The sequence below is a fragment of the Cydia pomonella genome, chromosome 5, assembly GCF_033807575.1.
Source record: "Cydia pomonella isolate Wapato2018A chromosome 5, ilCydPomo1, whole genome shotgun sequence".
Classification (NCBI taxonomy): Eukaryota; Metazoa; Arthropoda; class Insecta; order Lepidoptera; family Tortricidae; genus Cydia; species Cydia pomonella.
In genome coordinates, this window is record NC_084707.1 from 11,560,253 (window position 1) to 11,574,666 (window position 14,414).

At 37.2% G+C, this 14,414-nt stretch overlaps 1 protein-coding gene across 1 annotated transcript in view; it reads right to left on the reverse strand.

Moving 5' to 3' along the window:
• LOC133518261 (neuroligin-1-like) overlaps nt 1-13,902 on the reverse strand; it is an 86,171-nt gene extending 72,269 nt beyond the window's left edge. Inside the window, exon 1 of the mRNA XM_061851897.1 lies at nt 13,251-13,902. The gene's annotated coding sequence lies outside the window, so the exon portion shown is untranslated. The remainder of the gene's footprint in view (nt 1-13,250) is intronic.
• Nucleotides 13,903-14,414: the final 512 nt, after the last annotated feature.

The following is a 14,414-nucleotide window of genomic DNA, read 5'->3' on the forward strand; positions in this document are numbered from 1 at the left end:
CAAGCAATGTCACTTTGACATTAGAAATATCTTAGATAGATCTTATTGGTATTTCCAAGATCTTAAGCGTGTCTTAATCATTCTTCGAATCGGGCCGAAAGATATTTCAGAGACACCATCTCATGATATCCACGAGTTCCGCGAGAGAGCAACGATGCCCCAATGCCGGCCGTAACATGCGGTTAGTGAATACACCATAGAGAGCTTATAATATGGGTGTAAATAAAATGGTGTATGTAACTGTACATAATTAAGCATTAAAACACACGTGTGATCATTTTAGCCCACACTCGTATTTCAATGCCTTTCATTATGTAACAGTTTTAGTATTAATGTTCAACGTTACAACCGTTGTATAGGCATAATAGGTACCTTCGTCCGTAATGGGTAATGGGAGTGAGTTAAATATCAAGTAAAAGGCAAACCTAGAGGCCAATTCGTACTTGCATTCCGATATCAATTCGCCCGGTATTTCGCTCGTACTTGATTTTAGGGTCCCGTACCCAAAGGGTCAAACGGGACCCTATTACTGAGACTTCGCTGTCCGTCCGTCCGTCCGTCTGTCACCAGGCTGTATCTCATGAACCGTGATAGCTAGACAGTTGAAATTTTCACAGATGATGTATTTCTGTTGCCGCTGTAACAACAAATACTAAAAACAGAATAAAATAAATATTTAAGGGGGCTCCCATACAACAAACATATTTTTTTTACCGTTTTTATAAATAATGGTACGGAACCCTTCGTGCGCGAGTCCGACTCGCACTTGCTCGGTTTTTTTACATGTATTAGTCTAAGCGTCTGCACGGGCGAATGATGACATAATGACATCATTTAGATATAATGTTCACGTCATAATGTAAGTTTGAATTGTCTCCTAGGAGAAAAATAGTTTAATGCCCATTGTATCAAAGTCCTTTCAGCTGTCATAAGTGTAATGAATATTAAACATATTCAGAGCATTTAGATCTGACCCTTTCTGGTGAATCCGGCAACAAACTCGAAAGCGGCCACAAATCTGTATAATTGAATATGCCCCAAAACAACTAGAATACTTAGGTGTTTGCCTACATCTGAAACGAATTTAAATGCTATTTATGTATGTCAGACGTCAGAAACTTAATGCAGTAAAAGCTAAAGTTTCATATGAATATCAATAATTCATTAATTCGTCCCCAGTTAACTTTAAAAATCGTAGAATACCCAGTATAATACATATCAGAGAAGCTCCGTTCGGCGAAGTAATTTTTTTAAATATTTTTAGCTGAAATACCATACTGAAGTACTATACTTATACATACTATTGGCAATAAGATCACAAAGTATACAGAAAATGTAAAATGTTACTTTTGTTCCATTTCATAATAAATTTAGGATTCACTAAAATGACCAATGAACTGTCATTCACGCGGGCGTCTCGCTCGCCGTAATACATGTGCGGACAAGTCTAAATGAAATAAAGGCGCGAATGACAGCTAACTGATATGATTTCTATATTGTTCTAATATCGGTTTGATGTCAGGTGCAAATTGGAATTGGCCTGTACGTCTCGCCATGTTAAATTGTTTCATTAACTAAGACGTAAGCAATTCCACTTTGTTTTTTTTAACTAAGATGGCCATATTTTGGTTAGGTCTGCATATTTAAATTAAAAATAGAGATGTGCCAAATATTCGGTAATTTTTTTTCGACAACTTTTTCAATGTTCGTATTCGGCTGAATTATTCGGTTGAAGTGCCGAATATGCCGAAAGATTTGAAAATGTGTTTGCGAGTCCCTTGCCTTTTGGCCTGTTTGTTTCTAGGGAATTGCCTAGGAACCGATTTATCTTAGCCACAAAATAAATAATAGTACTATTGTACAGAAATGACACTTCCTACAAAACCGGAGTTTGACAGCGATTCAGGGACGAATCATGTTGTCGTTTTCTTATGTATGGCACTATCCCTTTCGGCTATTTAGGGTTGTCACAATTCAAGTCATTATCTTATATGTGGTTTTATACGCAAAAAAACGTGAAGTTTTGCGATCCCAAATATTCGGCAGACTTCAAATTCGGCCCATCTCTAATTAAAAACAATACGTTTTTCACTAAAGTGATGTTCAGAAAGTAAACATATTTTTAATTTCTCATGCTCTGAAGTGGGTCGTTATTGTTCAAAAAGTGTACAAAAAATGACTTGTTTCTGCTCTAGAGCACTGTACTTCCAAGTACGTTTTTTTTTCTTTTTTTTTTACGATTTGTTGTACAATGTCCATTCCGTTTACTTATGAACTCTTCTTTCCATAAATAATGATAATATTACCTAAATTGTTATTTATAAGTACCCTCAAGAAATACTACTGAAGTTTATACTTAGCTTACTTGTTTAATGCACATGTATTTTACATTGCTCGTTTTCGAAATAAAAAGTGGAGTGCTTAACTCGGGTGAAAGGCACCATTTCATCCATTGGTTAACAATCTACTATTACGATTCTGGCATTTTTTCGTACAAATATTAATGAGAAGGAGTAAACCCATGAAAATAAGAATAACGAAGTCTAAAAAATCATATAACCATACAATACCGTTTGTGTTATTACACGCCCGGAAATGTAAGTAATTTACTCTTCGTAACACATACTGACATAAGTCACGAGTTAACATCAAATCAAATCGAATTAGCCTCCAAGCGAATGTCAGCCGCCAGGTCCAAACTGAAACACTTTATCCTAACTTAACATGTTCGGCTGACAAATAATTTGATTTAGCTTGGTTTAAAGTCATTGTAGTTCTTTCCAGAGTGAACACTGATGTCAAATCAATATAGAATTGAGGTGGGTATTGAAGATCGACCTTGGTTTATACACTGAATTAATTTAGTATTAAGTTGAATCGTCTGCAAACAAGACCACCATGCTTAGAAATAATGGAAAAGAGGAAAAACTCACTGTCACGGACGAGACATGACCTCGCGACTCTGGGATATCAGCCCACCGCTCTGCCAAATGAGCTACCGAGACTTACCCGTTAACAACGAATACTTCCACTATACTTTGGAAGCTGCTGGTTTACACTGGCTGAGAATTTTACGTTAACCGATTTCTTAGAATGTACTTACCCTAATATAACTTAAAAGTTACTTAAAAACGATGGGTCGGTGGTAGCCGGGTATATGGAAGGAGTTTCCCCATTATTTTCCTCGCCAAAGCGAATGTGAATAAACAGCACAGACACGCGTGACTGGAATGAATCGCAATATAATATTCAGGGAGGAGGAGGTGTACAAACTTTTTTATACATACAAGAAATTACTTATATTTTATTCAATACAAAACTGTGCCCCGTATTTCAGGAATAAGATTTTTATTCATAATCCCGTCTGAAAGAAAACAAATCAGTTTGCTATTTTGCTTACGTAAATTAAGCGTTTACATTATCGCCCTTTAAATAAAAGTAGAATAATAAATAATATGATAACGTGTCTATTGTGCAATTCGCGTATTATACATACATTGTGTATTTTTTATACTAACCGAAAACTTAATTTAGACTAGAGAGACTAGATTTTTTTCGAATGACCTACTCGTACATCATGCTCACTGATGTGACATCGCGTTATTAAATGCGACGTTTTGAGTCAAAACAAAGTAGTGATATATTGCTCGCTGAACTATTTTATATGAAAAAATAAAAGTAATATAATTTAACAGTAAATTCCGGATCATATTTAAAAACTAAAATGTCCTATATACTTTTTTGGAATTTGCTTAATTTCAGAGTTAAAGGCACTTACAAAAAAACAACTTTTTATTGCGTTTTTGATGACGATGTTGCCACTATGGGACCTAGTCCAAATATCCTTATTGTTGTATCCTTATGTCATAAAATAGGTTTTACAAAAAAAAGTTCAAATTCTTTTTGAGCTGCAGTTTTACAAATAACGTTTACATTCTATGTAAAAATACATACAACATTTTTAATTTTTTTTTTTGTGAAATTGACCTAATCTCATATAGCATTGTTTCCTTCTTATGGCCTCAGAAATGCGTGGTTAAAATCTCGCAATGCTTACGGGACCGGACGATATATAGACAAACGAAAGCAGTCTTTATCAATTTGAATAATTAAGTCTGCGCTATACCATTTAACTGAGGCGTGGTCTTGTACGACTGTACATGCTATTGATTAAATTAAGATATCTAAACCAGATTTAGTCTACAACTTAAGCTACTTTCTAGACCCGCTACAGAACTAACTAGTTGAGCAATAATTATTATATTTATCATTACAAAAGATAATTTTACTCGATTTGTAACTCTAACTAGCATTACAAAAATATATACATTGTTATAAAATAGTTACGATATGCAAAAAACGCATTATATCTCAATCTTTAGAAATTCGTTTAAATTTGACTTTAAAATTATATTATTTTTAGTTCTTTTCGCTTGCACTAATATATTCAATTCAAGTGAAAAAGTTTCATAATTTCAAATCAATATCGAATAAAGTTTGGTTTTGAAGACCGAATGCGGCCTCGGTTAAATCTCTACGCAAACAAATATATATGTTAAGTTAGTGTGCGAGTGTAGGTCCGGTGCTGACGTAGGAGTAATTATTTAGGTTGAGAGGGATCTTGAAGGGTGCATTTCTCAAGGTGAGTGACAGTGCGGCCGGCACGCACCTGCCCCGCCGCTACAATTTGTTACCCGTCGGTTCCGGACCGGACCCTGCCTATCATGTCATCTGTTTTTACATGTAAGTAGTTGTACACGGATAGACTATTTATGATGCAATTTGTGACATATCGTCGGCTGAGAATAAGTTTGTGCCGTACCAGTTTTTAAGAAAAATCGTTTTTTAATAATTTATAAACAAACAAAAATATAATTGAGAATTGAGAGTGCTTGACAGTACATTATAATTGATACTAATAGGCTTAAATATATTTTCCAAAAATGTTGTGCCATATCATCATTTTACTATGAGATAATTACACTCTGTTAACAGTGTTACTCTGTTATCCAAATTTTGTACATACCACCTACATTGTACGTTTAACATTTACTCACCAGAAACGGATATGGCAATGCTTTTAATTCATGATTTGAGCAATCTATTTCTAAGGTTATATGGTGAATAAGGAATCCTCATATGTAGTTTTGACATAGTTGTCGGCCTCACTAACCATCCATTGGCGGCTTAGCTTCATAGTGCTAGCACATCGTAATTTAGCATTGATATTGGTATTACTCACACCAACAGATTAATAAATGTTGATTTATAATAAAAAATAATAAATAAATATTATAGGACATTATTACACAAATTGACTAAGTCCAACAGTAAGCTCAATAAGGCTTGTGTTGAGGGTACTTAGACAACGATATATATAATATATAAATACTTAAATACATAGAAAACACCCATGACTCAGGAACAAATATCCATGCTCATCACACAAATACATGCCCTTACCAGGATTTGAACCCGGGACCATCAGCTTCGTAGGCAGGGTAGGTAGGGTAGGGTATTTATGATTCTTTATAATGGGTACAACAAAGATAATTTTGATTTTGTTATTTAACTAAAACTCCAATAGCAAGCTATCCAAAACTCAGAAGAAATTATAATAAAAAAATAATAATCAGTCAACCTAATTTGAAGGTACACATGAGAACATTAGTTTGTGCACACACAACTAAACACATGTCACCCAACACCCAAATAACATCTCCGCCCCGTTGTGGATAAAAAGCAATTTCTTTCAAGCATCCTACAACATCCTCATATAATTAAGAGAAAAATAGGTTGAAAATTACTACGTGAAGATAAAAGTATGGTGAGCAAGCGTATTCATTAATTATCTCCATCTTACATTTTAATTACTGCAACAGATTTCGGAATAAAATACGTTTCTCCTCACATTTTCTGAGATAAACTACATTTGGGAAAAACAACAGTCTATGATGTTTATGAGTAGGTACCTACATTACGGAGTTACACCAAGATAACTGTGCAACGATTTTGATATCACAGACTGTGCGAGTGTTATTTATACATCATCATTTCATAGAAGTTTGACGTTTAAAATAACACTTGTACAGTCTGGGATATCAAAATCACTGCAGACTTATCTTGGTCTAACTCTAACTCGTATGAATATGTGAAGAAAGTTACTATAAATACATATATTGATTGCTGTAACGTTTCAAATATAAGAATCATAATAGTCTAAAACTCTGGTCACTATAATAAACTTTTCTTTGAAGTGTAATTCCGAATACGTACTAGATTGTGCGGCAATTACGAAAATGGACATTACTTATAATATTTGTTTTTAGCATCCTCGCAATTCGCAGCGCTTCGCTACCCTTTCACCTCGTCCTTCCGAGCTAACGGTATACACCTAAGTGCAAAATAAATAAGAACCCTCTGATAATTGAATGAACATATGAACAGTATAAGTACTTATGTTCAATATACTAGCTAGATGCTGCTCGCAATTTTGTCCGCCCAGACATCATTAGTATTCGCCATAATCGTCTAATGGTGTTCCTACACTGGCAGTTACATAACGTTATATATATAATTATATAACATTGTGTGTCAGGGACAACATAAATATGTATAACACACATATAAGCAATTGAAATGGTCCAAAAAAAGTTTTTGCGGGCTACACATAGGCGCCTAACTGGCAAACGTATGTCCTACTGTAAATTATTGAAACATTATAAGTTACCCTCCCTGGAGTCAAGGCGCACGTGTTCTGATATGTTGGTTCTCCACAACATTTGCCGTGATAAGTACGACTGCCCGGAGCTGCTTGACAACATACGCTTTAGGGTCCCCTCACGCAGCACTGCCCGTTCTAATGCCTTGTTCGCCGTCCCGACATGCTCAACTAACGCTGGGATACGCGCACCTTTGCGCCGTCTTTGCAATTCATACAATAAAATGTTCACGGCCGCAGACATTTTCAATACAATTAGAGTAAGTTTCAAAAAACAAATCCTTGAAATACTAGCTGAGACAACTTAGTATCTTCGTACAATTTGTATCATTGCCATCTAGTCGCTAGAGCGCGTCAAGTTTAGCATAGTTTACTGTAGCATTACCTTACCTATATTATATATAGTTCTTAGTGAGAGCGTTTTTAGGAAGTAGGTGCACGTCTATTGCAATGTATAACTTATCACTTATACTATTATTGTACTTGCTTCTGTTGTATCTCCAATAAAATAAAATAAAACAAACATATATATTGTCCTCGTCAGACGATGTTACATAACATTATATAACTGCCAGTGTGGGAGCACCATTAGAAGTATCGACGCTACGGTGCAAAATGTTCAATAACTATAGCCGGTCAAACAACGTTGTCAGTAGAAAAAGGCGCGAAATTCAAATTTCTCTCTGTATGGGACGATTACCTTTCGCGCCAAATTTTTTTTATATTTGCCGCTTTTTAGAGTTCCGTAGCCAAATGGCAAAAAAACGGAACCCTTATAGATTCGTCATGTCCGTCTGTCTGTCCGATTCTGTCACAGCCACTTTTCACAGTCACAAACTATATATATATAACTATAAGAGCTATACTGTTCAAACTTAGTAAGTGGATGTATTCTATGAACCGCATTAAGATGTTCACACAAAAATAGAAAAAAAAAACAATAAATTTTGGGGGTTCCCCATACTTAGAACTGAAACTCAAAAAATCTTTTTTCATCAAACCCATACGTGTGGGGTATCTATGGATAGGTCTTCAAAAATGATATTGAGGTTTCTAATATCATTTTTTTCTAAAATGAATAGTTTGCGCGAGAGACAAATGTGTCGTCCCCCCCCCCCCCGTAACTCCTAAAATAACAGAATGAAAAAACTAAAAAAAATATATGATATACATTGTCATGCAAACTTCCACCGAAAATTGGCTTGAACGAGATCTAGTAGGTAGTTTTTTTTTTTAATACGTCATAAAATTTAAAAAAAAAATTTTTTTCATCAAACGCATACGTGTGGGGTATCTATGGATAGGTCTTCAAAAATGATATTTAGGTTGCTAATATAATTTTTTTCTAAACTGAATAGTTTGCGCGAGAGACACTTCCAAAGTGAAAAAAATGTGTCCCCCCCCCCCCCCTGTAACTTCTAAAATAACAGAACGATAAATCTAAAAAAAATATATGATATACTTTACCATGCAAACTTCCACCGAAAATTGGTTTGAACGAGATCTAGTGAGTAGTTTTTTTTTTAATACGTCATAAAATTTTAAAAAATTTTTTTCATCAAACCCATACGTGTGGGGTATCTATGGATAGGTCTTCAAAAATGATATTTAGGTTCCTAATATCATTTTTTTCTAAACTGAATAGTTTGCGCGAGAGACACTTCCAAAGTGGTGAAATGTGTGTCCAAAGTGGTAAAATGTTGAACAAGATCTAGCAAGTAGATTTTTTTTTAATACGTCTCAAATGGTACGGAACCCTTCATGCGCGAGTCCGACTCGCACTTGGCCGCTTTTTCTACTGACGAAAATGGCTTGACAGACTTTATTTAAACACCTTCCCGCATACATATATAGTATGTCAAACAACAAAATCATATTACATGTCTTTGTCATATGAGTTACAGTTGTAGACACGAGTAGAGTAAGTTACAAAATATATTTCTTTAAATAATAAATATCTATGTATCGAGTCCCTCAACCATAAATTATGTAGAGAAACAATTTGTAAATTCTTGTTTTCGTTCAGGTACATCGATTTCACTTAATGGCCCGTCATCAATCAATTGTTTATTTTTCTTGTATCTTTTTACTGAGGTGTTCCAATAAAGAGTATTCTATCTATCTATCTATCATTTCAATATTAGATCAAGCAAAATGCAAAATAAACGAGAACAATATCTTCTTCAATGCCTTTTTAATATTTGCGATTTCAGAAGAAGATAATGAAATGAGAATATCTTTTTTAACATTTAACAGTCTAGACTTTAAGATATGAATCGAGCAGAGTCGTACTTTTCATGCCGCAGTTGGCGCCGGGTTTAATTAAAATATCTAGGGCACTTAATATAGATTTTATCAATCTATAAGTATTTTCAAAGACTATTTTGTTTAATATAATCTTAATATACTGTAAACGCCTTTAACGTACAAATAAAACTTATTTACCAATATTATCTCGTCATCAAAAACACAAAACATTAAAAGTACAAAATAAACATTTCAAAAACGTCATCTATTAGTTCAAACATGATTTCGGCAATATAAATACAAAAGCGTTATCAGCCAGTTGTAGTTGTTTTGACTGATTGATTATTAATGTTCACATTGTTTGTTGGATAAACATTAAATATGAATGAGTATCGACGGAATGGCGATGATCGGGCGTGTGAGTTAGTGAGACGCGTCAGCGATGAACCGCTGAGCGATGTGCCCGCGCCCACCCGGACCCATTCATTATTCACCGCGGACGCGATTGGACCAGCGAGCTCACGCGCACCTGCTCGCATATTCCATTCATCCGCTCCTTTTGCCAATTCACTCTTTAACACCTTCTTACGACCCACTTCACGAACTGAATAAAGTAACAAAACCTTTAGAGAACGGATTTATTATTCCCACAAACGAGTTTAAAATACTGACAAAAGCGTTTGATTATAGAATAAAAAGCAGCTTTTTAAGCTGGATAAAGTTTTAGGGAAGTTTAAGCAATACACGAGTAAAGCCTTAGGAGTTAAAACTTGTAATCCACCTGAATCAACTCCTGAAAGTTTTTTTATCTGCTTCAGCGATTAGAGCCGTTCAGGAATACGAGAAAATCCGCGGTGAACCACGTGCTCCTGCTATTTCATTAGAGAAGCGTGTTTTGTAGTGTTGACTCTTGTACGCGCTACGAGAACAAAGTGCTAAGACGGCGCGCTACGGCGTAGCACGCTCCGTAGCATGTCCGGGTATACAGTACTACGAATGAGTGCACGATATTTATTTTCGTATGGTTAAATCAAGCCTTTTTAGTTTATGCACTTGTGGGGAAATTAAACTTTGAGAACAAATCAAATTTAGATATATGTTTTTTAAGTTATACACTACTATATACGTACATAAATTATAAATAGCAGTCAAAGAAAAATTATCCTTATGTGCTATAAAATTACGCCTATTATGATTTCAAAACGAAATTATATAAGGAGTCGACGCGTGATAAAACTGCCTAGACCCTCCAAATTTAGTGCTTGTGCATGTACATTTAACCTTTAAAACTAAGGAAAAAGTTTGCCTGCTTGTGTGTGTTCTGCCGCTTGTACAATGGGCTGTGCTCTGAAAAATTGTTTGACACGATACCAACGGCCACTCTCGCTGTCGGCAGGGTGTTCATCTTCACACCATTGAATCTAAATGGTCGCGCACTGTGCGGTTTAAGAAGAATTTCCTCTCTTTAATGAGCTCCCATGAGAGGTTTCCCCCAAGTGTCCACAGTGTGGCGTTCTTCAAAAAAGGAGTGTATAGGTTTTTAAAGAACCGGCAACGCGCATGTAACACCTCTGAAGTTTCAGGCGGCCTTAGGCTATGGTGAAAAGAATAGACAAGAAATAAAAACCGGCGTAGTGCGAGTCGTCGAACTCGCATTCCAATGGTTCCGTACATCACAGAATTTTATCAATGTTTTTTTTTCGTGAAACGAGAGTGAAACGTCTTTCGTGAAACGAAGGTCGGGATCATGTAATGGAAAGTATTATGGCGTGGTGGATTATATCTCTGCAACTATAATATGCATAGTTTTAATATCGATTCTTACAGAAAAGAAGCCATTACTCGGAACTGCATGTACCGCTGACAGAGGTGGCGCTAGAATCGACGGATTCGGAGCTAAAATGACACTTATGCGGGATGTTTATGTAACGATATAAGTCCATGCTCCGGGCCTTCGTCCTTACGTGGGCCTCGCCTTCGCATTCAGACGCTTGTACTATTGTTTTGAATTTAAGCACTCATCTCCCGCAGCTCGGCTTTCATTCGGCTCGGTCTTTTTGTGGGCACGCCCCTAGGGGACGCTTCGGGCCTTCGGCCCTACGCGAAGCTCGGCCTTTGGCCTTCATTAGGGCTGTCTACGTCACGTCTCACGTAAATCATTACGGCTCTGTCCCTAAAACAGCCTACCCGCATTTTTATCTGCAGTCCGACTCAAGCTTGACTTTAAGTTTCTAATAGGTTTTCCTGACATCGATAGGTATAGAACTATTTTCTGTAGATTTTTCAAATTTTTGATCCAGAAGTTTCGGAGATACGGACGTACATACCAATGAGTTTTTCGGAACTTATGTACGAAATATCATTTGATATTTACCAGTCACTTTTTGGTGAAGGAAAACATTGTGAGAAAACCGGACTAATCCCAATAAGGCCTAGTTTGCCCTCTGGGTTGGAAGGTCAGATGGCAGTCGCTTTCGTAAAAACTAGTGCCTACGCCAATTCTTGGGATTAGTTGCCAAGCGGACCCCAGGCTCCCATAAGCCGTGGCAAAATGCCGGGACAACGCGAGGAAGATGTTTGTGTGCATGTTATGAAAATATGACATTTTCCTTCAACATTCAAGGGAGGATAAACCTTTAATAATTGCAATCTTGCTTGCAAAGTGATCGCATTCTTATGGTGAAGTATATTTGAAGACAAGCAATAAACGAATGCTGCACCTTCTCTCATATCACTGGTGCTTGAAAGGATCTCAAATACGAGTCAGAGGTAACACGAGCATCATTAATCGTTACGGAACTGAAAATGTATAATGTAGTCGAACTCGTACGATCCTGTTCTAATTAGTCGTATTACAACGCTACAAAAGTCCTATGCAAACATTATTTCAGTAATTCCTTCAGTCAAATTTTAATATTGTGAGGTTTCGCTCTCTAATTAGTTTCAACACAAATCCTCTAGTCATGATTTTTGTATGCAAAAGGGTTGAATACGGCATATTCAGGGGTGGTCAACCAACGTCAGGAGCGAATTTTTTTAAATTGCGCCGTGGTCGCCGCCGACGTGACGGGAATAGCTCTCCGCTATCTCGTCATATTCTCGTTTACCAGAGGTGTAAGAAACATGTTCGTAATTTTCACACAAAATTGAACTTCTCGCGTCACGGGGCGATTTATTCCGTCGACATGCTCCGTCTGCAGATAAGATCTTTATACTGATGCTGAACACGGTTGAAGCAAAGTCCATGCTCCCAAGAGTTTTTTTCTTTATTTTTTAAAGTTATAAAAAGTTATGAGGTACCCTATTTTATCTTAACGACTGCTGCTTTCTATTGTTCAAACTTTCCCAACTGTAAGGTAAATGTTGAATAGAAATTATACGAGTTGAATCGCGGTTTTCTCAGTATGCTTCATAATAAGACATTCGTAATTTCTTTATTTAGTTGTTTACATTACAAGGGTGAAGTGGAAGAAAGTGGCCTTATTTTATTTTAGACAATTGTGCTATTTTATAAAGCCGACGTTAATTTACTAATATGAAGACGGTATTTGCTATTCCCAGAAAAGACTCAACATTTCCATAGTTAACTAATAATAACATAAGAATGTTAATACAAATGTCGTGTTGATTTAGAGATCACCTGAGAGTCGCAAATCTACGTCAAGTCAACAACCCCCGTTACACATGAAGCTCGCAGGGAGCACGCGTATATTTCCACAAGACACACGACACGCTCATAAATCTATACGCGAATTTGAACCCGGTGTACCGAGCGGCCGTCTAGTATTTTTATGCTTATTACGGCGCAGAGAAAAGGTCTACTATAGGTATATTTGTGAGTTATTCTTATATTAAATATTTTATGCGCGAAGCCATCGTAAACCGGAATCAAGAAATTTATTAGCTGCTTCCTTTTATATCCGTCGACTCTCTCTAAATGGGGCCCTACACAACGAGTTATTTATTTGTTTCGGCAAAATAACATTATACGTGCTACGATAAGAACCCTCTTACAAAGTCAGTTTTTATATTCCATAGAAGGCGTAGATAGCATACTGGTAAACCTAGTGTCAAATGTGGCTTCTTCTCCCGCACGCCGTAGCAACACAGCTGAGCTCGCGCGCAGCACGTAGCATATATATACTCGTCAGCTGATAACAGCGCGCTGAGGGCGCTCACAAGTTGCGATAATTAGCGCGAGTCTCCTTCGACACGCGGTGAAACACCGCCCGCCACCGCTCCCGCGATAACGTACCCGAACCCTTATCTCTATCTTCCTTACCGTTTGTCATAAATTTTATCACTCCGATGAACGGACGCGAAGACCTCTTTTTTTCGGTTTCTCTTCTCCACCGAATTAACGACCCGTGAACTTGTGAGCAACGCTCAGTCTTATTTTTTCAGTCACTGGCACGAACACTTGAGATATTAATATTGAAGCACTCAAATATTACGCATCATAACACTACACAAATTATGATATGATTACTTAAGTTTATCGTGGGTCCGTAACTCTTAAGACCGCAAATATTATTTTTTTAAATAAAATTGTTAAATTATAAATATTTCGTATTAACTAAAGTTATCACTTTTACAAAAATCTGCTTTTATCAGTTAGTAAAACGATGAATGATAAAGTTTCAACAGTTTTCAGGCGGTGTTACACTAGGGCAATTCCAGTTAGTGTGACGGTTTGAGGTTGTTCGAGTGTTGACGCGGTGAATGTTACGCGGGGAAAGTGTATAAGCCCGGCGTGATCGGGTCGGCGTCGCTCGGCTGTGGCCGGCTGCGGACTGCGCGGCTGGCGGCTGGCGGCTGGCGGCGCTCGCTCGCCCCCGAGCCGTCGCCCGCGCCCGGCTCGGCGCACGCGCCCCCGAAGGAATCGATACACCCCGCCCCAACCGCTCGACCGCCCGCTAGCCCCCAGCCCACCCACACACGCACACACGCACCGGCCGCAGATATCACACTCACAGAGCACTGATATTGCGAGAGCATGCCTTTTTAAAAGTTTTCTTGACGTTTTACCCTACGAGACAAAGATACGTAGAAAAACTTTATATGCCTTAATAATTATTTTATGTCACATATAGCAAGTTTGCGCCCTACTGCAGCGAAAGCATGAAAAGTATCCACTTGGAAAGCTTAAAGTTATACACATATAAGTTTTTTTTTTCCATTGGAGCACAAATTCATAATATCTCTTCGTTGCCATTTTCACGATTATTATCAAATGGCAAAGACTGATTGTATGTTATAAATACAAATAACTGATATAACTCTTGTCTGTTATACGCGCAATGCCTGTCCATTCGTGAGTATTTCCTAATCGATGAAGACGGGGTCTTTATTTCGTATAAGTAGTCGAACTTTAGAAACGCAACGCAAATTTATTGCGCTCTCAATCAGGCCCCACGGCTATACATTTTTCTTGGATCTAAATCGC